The 7,759-nt window shown below is 48.1% G+C and overlaps 1 pseudogene; it reads right to left on the reverse strand.

Annotated features, from left to right (window-relative positions):
• Positions 1 to 1,319: 1,319 nt before the first annotated feature.
• On the reverse strand, positions 1,320 to 3,493 carry LOC119310862 (annotated as a pseudogene).
• Between the last annotated feature and the right edge of the window lie 4,266 nt (positions 3,494 to 7,759).

A 7,759-nucleotide genomic window follows, 5' to 3' on the forward strand; every position in this document is an offset into this window, starting at 1 on the left:
GGGGGGGGTTTGCAACATCCTAAGTGTTTTTGAAACATGGGAAATGTTGTGATGCTTTTGGTTGCAGAGGGGGATGTTGGGCCCGTCGATCCTGGCTAATCGTCGACTGGGGCGGATAACTGGAAGTTATCACCCAACCGACGCATAGTTCGACCTAGTCTTATGTCCCATTATAAGAGCATCTGCAACATCGACCCTATAATAGGGCAGCTACCCAGAAAAAGTTTTTTTTCATCACCGACGAAAAACGGCCTCCAACAGCTGCCCTAAATGCGTATTTTTGTGGTCCTATTTTAGGGCTGCCCAAAAAATAGCTCGTATTTGCATGACGCAGTGGGGTGCCAGACGCAAAAATAGTTCCCCACCCACGTGCCGCGTGCAACTGAAACTTCCAGACGCGGCCCCACCTGAGTGGGTCCTTCTGCCCAACCGTATGCGACCGCCGCCACATAAGTCGGTTCATGCCGCCGCACCGCCCTACCAAACCTCGCCGCCTCGGATCCAACACCCCCCGCCTCTCTCCGGCTGCCACAACCACTGTATCCACCGCCACTGCCGCCACCAAAACAGGCCACCGTCGACCCCTCAATGCCGCATATCCAACTCCTCCCGCCTCTCTCTGGTCGTCGTCGACGAAGTATCCGCCGCCACTGTGATGCGTCCTCGCCACAGACCGAGGTGCTCCACCGGCTTCCAAGACGTCCATTAGCGGGATTCCAGACATTTTTCGACCGGGAACATGCATGAGGGCGTGTGGTATTGGCTCGATAAGTAAGACAAGCCGGACGTCGCCGCTCGCGCCTTGAACAAGGTGTGTTGGCAGTTCGACCAGCCAAAGCGGGACTTGAACTTCCCGGGGATCAAGACTCAAGCCGATGCGTAGTTCATCGGTCCTGAGATCGAGATGACGACTGTCGCGGAGAAGGAGGCTCGGATCGTTCTGAACTAGTGCGACGTTAGTCATTGGGATGAGGTTGCATGATGAAGGTTGCGGTGAAAAATACGCACCTCGTGCAGGTGGAGTATGAGTTCTCGGCATCGTGGAACAACACGATGAATTAGGAGGTGAAGGAGGAGGAGAAGGAGCACGTGAATGAGGACGATGAGTCGAGCTCCGACATTGACTGTGACAACTTTAACTTTGTATCCGAACTAAGTTTTAAGTTTGCATGTTTGATCGAATTCACAAAGGTTTCGATGTTTTGGTGCCCAATATAGGGCAATAGTTTGGTGCCCTATTATAGGGCTGCTGTTGGTTGAAAAATCAGTAATGCAACTTTTGGTCCCCAATAACAAATAAACATTTTTTTGGTGCCCTATTATTTTCTCACAAAGGATGAATTTAATTAGCTCCAAATGGAGTATCAAGTGGATACAAACACAATGATCACACATCTGATCTCTACATAGTTAGGAAATGCTTTATTATAGGGCTGTCGTTGGAGATGCTCTAAAATGCACGATATGGATATGGATGTCGTTTGGTAGATAGCGTTAGGCGCAGAAACACTTGATTTCGACAGGAAAGAACTTTTTACTATAATGAGGGAGACCTTATTACTGAATCAAAAGGAATGGTCCATCTTCCACCTTCAACTTGAGACGCTGGATTGGTGCGAACCGACAGCAAGATACGATTATAGAACTTGTGCCTAATCTCTCGCCGTTGCTGAACCTAAATCTTGTTGTAGACAGGAGGGAAACGGCATGGCTCTGCCCCCTCCACATCGTCCAGAAACCCGGCCTGCTGGCAGAACTCGACGCTGTCCCTGATGGTCTCCTCCAGCGACCGGCAGCTCCACCCCAGCTTCCGGAGCTTGTCGGTCGTCATAGGAGCCGGGTGATCCATGTCACTGATGCTTTCCCTGCAATTTTGCCAGAGTGAATTGAACTCAGCCAGGGCTGGGGATGGACTTCAGCATTCCAGCGAGGGAAAAGGAGAGAGGATAAAGAGGCCTGCGCACTTGCTAATGTGAGGGTAGTCAGGGTACATGCGCTTGAGCAAGTCCAGCAGGTCGCGGGCGGTGATGACATGTGGGGCGCAGATGTGCCTGCCGGCGGCCTCGGGCGCCTCGTAGAGAAGAAGCAGCGCGTCGGCGGTGTCGCGCACGTCGACTATGTGCCACAGCTTGTTCCTCATCCGGTCAGGGCCTCCTGCATGCACCGGCGCTCAAAGGATGATGAGAAACAGAGGACAGGGCACACGGTGCATGATCAGGTTGTGAGCGTGAGGTGATGACTGAAACCACCTTTCAGGAAGTAGATGAGGAACTGGCTGCTCGCGTTCACCGTTGGCTGCAGCAGGGGACCAAACACCACCGCCGGGTTGAGGGTGACCACATCCAGGCCGGTCCGCCGCCCGTACTCGAGCGCCGCCTCTTCTGCGGTGATCTTGGAAATGAATACCAGTCCTGCAGAGCCATGGCCAAGATAACGAAATCACAAGTTTATTAATTGTTCGGGTTCTAAGATCACAATAAGATTTGGTGCTTCCCTGCTACTCCATCCGTTTCTAAATATAAGCCTTTCTAGAGATTTCAATACGGACTACATATGAATTGTCTGGAGTATTTAGTACCTCGTTGCTCCTGCAGAACTCTCTGTCTGACCAACAGCTTTCATCTTTGATCTTGTCGGTGGGCCAATCTTTCGGGTTGATATCGACGGCGACTATGGATGACACGACGACCAGCCGCCGAACCTTGGCGGCGGAGGCAGCCTCCAGTACATTCCTGGTACCAGTAGCAGCAGGACCCAGAACTTCAACCTGTGTACGTGTATGTGGCATGAATACTTAGTCTAATGTTCAGTTGTAACGTAAACGATACATGCCATAAACAAGATCTGCGAGGCGCAGGCTCACCTCCGGATCAGTCACCTCCCCCTTAGGAACCGGGCTCGCGACATGGAAAACTCCCTGGCATCCCTCTATGGCAGCCGCCATCGCGTCGTAGTCGAGTAGATCGGCCTTGATAAGCTTGAGATTTTCAGATGCGTTCTCCAGCGACCTCAGATAGCCGGTCTTCTTCTCACCTGAAACATTATCAGCACTATTCATCAGTTTATATAGTATGACTCTAACGGTCCACCGATGTTTTGTGCAAACAGAGCCGAGACCGCCATGGCGGCGTCGCATGCACGGCACGGCACGGGCACAAAAGGAGTCAGGCAGGCAGGCACGTACCGAGGTCGCGGACGGTGCCGCGGACGGTGTAGCCGCGGGAGAGGAGGAGCTTCACGAGCCACGAGGCGATGAACCCGGCGGCGCCGGTGACGCACACCGTCTCCCCTTTCGCTCCCTCCATACGCCCGACCATGGCTGAAGCTGATAGGCTCCGCTCCACAGTCCACACACACACACCACAGCGCGCGAGCTCCACTCAGCGTCTGTGGTTGCTAGCGGCAGGGGGGATGCTCAACGATAGCTACCGGGTCAGGGAAGCAGCCTGCTACAAGTACAGGTTGGAGGGAAATTTGCAGGGCACACGCACGTACGAACCAGCGTTTGTTTATATGCAACTTCGGGCGGCCCGTAGATCGGAATCTTGATCTGGAACTCACATGGAGCTGTTTATAGTTTCTGATACGCAAAGATTCAGCATGGAGCACGCCGATATATTGTATACATAGACTATTTGAAACTCGAGCACCCATGTGCAACTTGATCGCTTTGCGCTCAAATAGCACACATATCGACATGCTAGTAGTTATCGCGCCGGCACTTTGTTAAGTACGTCCCGTCATATTGTATGTGTCTTATATTATGGGATGGAGGGAGCATTTTTTGTCAGCACGGTATACACTATCATTACTGGGGAGTGTATAAACATAAGGCACGTGAAAGAACGCTTCACACCAGTCACTTTGTTTCTTGTCCGTCTGATCCGCATCCAACCATTCAGCGACCCTCTTCTTCCTCCCAACCGACTTCATCCTCAAGCCGCGATCTAATCCATCCTTCTCCGCAACCGCCGGCCTACCCTGCCCCATCCGTTTGCCTCCACCCCCGGCCCTTGCGGCCGGCGAGCGCTGCCACACACCGCCTCGTCGCCCCTCCTCTTAACGTCCCCCCACTGCTGTTGCTGACCACCGCCCCGGCCATCCCTCTAAGCCCCGCACCACAAGTGAAAACCTCTGGTGATCCCCAGCACCCCGACCCCTAAGATAGATAATGGGACTGTTGCTTTCCTCTAAGATAGAGAGTGGGGCTGGTTCTTCTCCGGCGAAGTTGGCGAGGTCCGGCTTCCCACACTAGCAGAAAACATGGTTTTCGTTCGGGCCAGGTTAGTCCATTAGTCCCGGTTCAGTCACGAACCGAGACCCATGGGCCCATTGGTCCCGATTCGTGAGGCTAGGGGGCCTGTCGGGCCTCGTGGGGCCATTGGTCCCGGTTCGTCTGTCCCCTTTGGTCCCGGTCGATGGCACAAACCGGGACAAATGGGCCTCGCTCCTGGCCCACCACCATTGCTCCCGGTTGGTGGCCTGAGCCGGGACCAAAGGGAGGTCTTTAGGACCGGGTCAAGCCACGAACTGGGACCAATGAACCAGCCAGGGAAGAGGGCTTTTGTGTGTAAAACATTAAAAGCAATTTTTTTTCATAAAATAAATAAAAAAAGCAAAAAAGAAAATAAAATAAATAAGTAGAAACAAAATAAAATAAATAAGTAGAAACAGAAAAAACTTTAATAAATAAGTAGAAACAAAATAAACTTTAATAAAGTAAATAAATAAACTATAATAAAATAAATGAACATAGCAACAGTAAGTAGAAACAAAATAAAATAAATAAAGCAAAAAAGAAAGAATTTTCATAAAATAAATAAAAGAAGCAAAAAAGAAAATAAAATAAATAAGTAGAAACAAAATAAACATTAATAAATAAGTAAAAACAAAATAAATTTTATAAAACCTCTAGTATTATTGAAGCTAAAATTATATAAAATTTATGCAACTAAAATTATCAAACTATTTCTTGTAAAAAACATTAAAAGAAAAAAGAATTTTCATAAAGAATTTTTTTGTTAGAAACTTTAATAGCAAAAAGAATTATCATAAAGATTTTTCTCTTAGAAACTAAAATAACAAAATATGTTTTTGAATATAATGATAAAACACAGTAATATTAAATAGCAGGAAAAAGAATCACTAAAAAATCTATTTTTATAGTAAAGCTATTCAAAAACTAGTGATTCACACAAATTTCCAAAATTCAAATTTAAACTATTCAAATTAGAAAACAAATGGCACTAACAGAAAGTTAATAATTTTTATTACCTAAAAGCAAAAAGAATCACTGAAAAACTAGTAAGTATTTTGCTGTAAGTAGAAACAAAATAAAATAAACAAAGCAAAAATAAATAAAATAAATAAAAAAGTGCCACCTAAAGGGCCACCACGGCCTGAATACAACTAGAAACCCAACAATGAGCCAGGATTCAGGCCCGCAGTAGACCCACTAGGCCCACAGGCACATAGAGACAGATTAGGCCCGAAAGCCTGCTTTAGAGAGGAGCTCGAGAGGGTTGGCACACCGCACCTTATAAACAGGTGCAGCTCTCTCTCAGCTAGCGGGGTGAGACTAAACTCCCACCACCACGCCGTTGTGCAAGGCCCATTGGTCCCAGTTGGTGGCACCAATAGGGACTAAAGGGGTGCATTGGTCCCGGTTGGTGCTACGAACCGGTACCAATGCCCCCCCTTTAGTCCCGGTTGGTGCCAGCAACCGGGACCAAAGCCCTCTGTTTCCCGCCCTTTGGGCTGCTGAAAAGAGGTCTTTGGTCCCGGTTGGTGGCACCAACCGGGACCAATGCTCAGTGTATATAAGCAACATTTGTGAAAAAATATAGTTTCATCGCGCATTTGCCTCCCGACGACGCCGAGCTCATCGACGCCGTCGGCCTGCCCATGCTCGCCATCGCCACCCCGCGGTCGCCGTCGCCGCCCGCACCTCATCGTCATCGCCCTGCGCCCCAACACCACGCCCTGTGCCCCGACGCCGACGCCCTGCTCCTCGTCGCCGGCCCTGCCTCCTCGTGGCCGTCGCCGCGCCCTGCACCGACGCCGTCACCGGGTCCGAGCCCGCCGTGAGCGCCGCCCCGATCCCCCCTCCTCCTCCATGTACTGGTCGCCGTCGCCGCCGCGCACTGCCGCCGTGCCCCCTGCCCTGGGAGGCCGCCGCGACGCCGCCCCTGCCCTGCAATTTTTTTATTTTTTGTCATATATATGTATTTTTTGTCAATTTATATGTATATGTGTATATATGTGTGTATGTGTATAAATGTGTGCATGTGTGTATATGTATATGTATTTTTTGTCATATATATATATATATTTATTGTCATATATATGTATTTTTTTGTCAATTCATATTTAGAAGAAAAAGAAGAAGAGGGAAAAAGGAAAATAAGAAGAGGAAGAAGGAGAGGAAGAAAGGAGAAGAAGAGGAGAAATAAATAAGAAGAGAAAAAAAGAAAAAAAGGAGAAGAAGAAAGGAATAGAAGAGAAGAAGAAAAAACAGAGTAATTTCTATTTTTTTCTTCTTCAGCTCTATTCTTTTCTTCTTCTCCTCTTTTTTTTCTTCTTTTTTCTTCTTCGATCTTCTCCTCTCTCTATTCCTTTCTTCTTCTCCTCTTTCTTTTCTTCTTCTTCCTCTTCTTATTTTTATCGGGTATGTCGTTGTCGATATACCACCTCCCCGATAAATTCGACATGGAGGGGAGTCAATATACCCCCTCCCCGATAACTTAGACATGAGGAGGGGGGAGAGGGTCGAGGGTTCGAGGGGTCGAGGGTTCGAGGGTTCTAGGGTTCTAGGGTCGAGGGTTCGAGGGTTCTATGGTCGAGGGTTCGAGGGTCGAGGGTCGAGGGTTCGAGGGTTCTAGGAATATGCAAAAGTTAGAATTTTTAATGTTAGCTTCATAGAATTCTTTTGGTGATATTATTGTCGAATATGCAAAGAATATGTCAATTTTTTCGTAGTAGACGATGATGATGATATATGAAAACTTGGTCAATTTTTTCTGTTGTAATTTTGTTCGATGAATGTTTTCTACTAAAACTCGTATTAAGTTTGTTTGATGAACGTTTCATGGGAGAGAGGGAGTGAAAACTCATCAGACATGAGGAGGGAGGAGTCCCCCTCCGGTTCCCAACTCTCTCGGGAATTCAACATATATTCAACATGAGGGGGGGGGGTCGATATACCCCCTCCCTGATAACATTTTTTCCATGTATGTATGTCGTCGTTGTCGATATACCCCCTCCTTTACCAAGTTAAAAGAGTGTTGTCATCGAGGCCACCCTGAACCCTTTAAGCGTTGCTGAGGCCACCCCAAACGCTAGAGAAGCATCGAGGCCATTAATTAATATAATTCCTTGTTGTGAATAGCTATAGCTAGGTCTACGTTTGCCACTAATATATCCATCTGTCATGTTTGTATAATAATTTCCATGTTGTAATATTTGCAGAAACTATGGAGCACGGCCGAAACGAGGAAGCAGAACGGGTGTTGGGGGACATAATCGCAGCCAGAGCTGATGTCATGTCGTATCTCAACGAAACCAATGGTCTGGAGGGTGAAGAAGCAGGCTACGGTTATCGAACAACAGAGGAGACCGTGACCGGTGACCAAATGCTAGTGCAAGAAGGAGGCCGTGATGACGGCTCCGGTGACCGAACAGAGTCCGGCCAGGTATATATATTAATTAAGCCTGTGCTGACTAGCTAATTGATGCATTCATTGTTTTGGTATCTCAACAT

The sequence above is a fragment of the Triticum dicoccoides genome, chromosome 5B, assembly GCF_002162155.2.
Source record: "Triticum dicoccoides isolate Atlit2015 ecotype Zavitan chromosome 5B, WEW_v2.0, whole genome shotgun sequence".
Lineage (NCBI taxonomy): Eukaryota > Viridiplantae > Streptophyta > Magnoliopsida > Poales > Poaceae > Triticum > Triticum dicoccoides.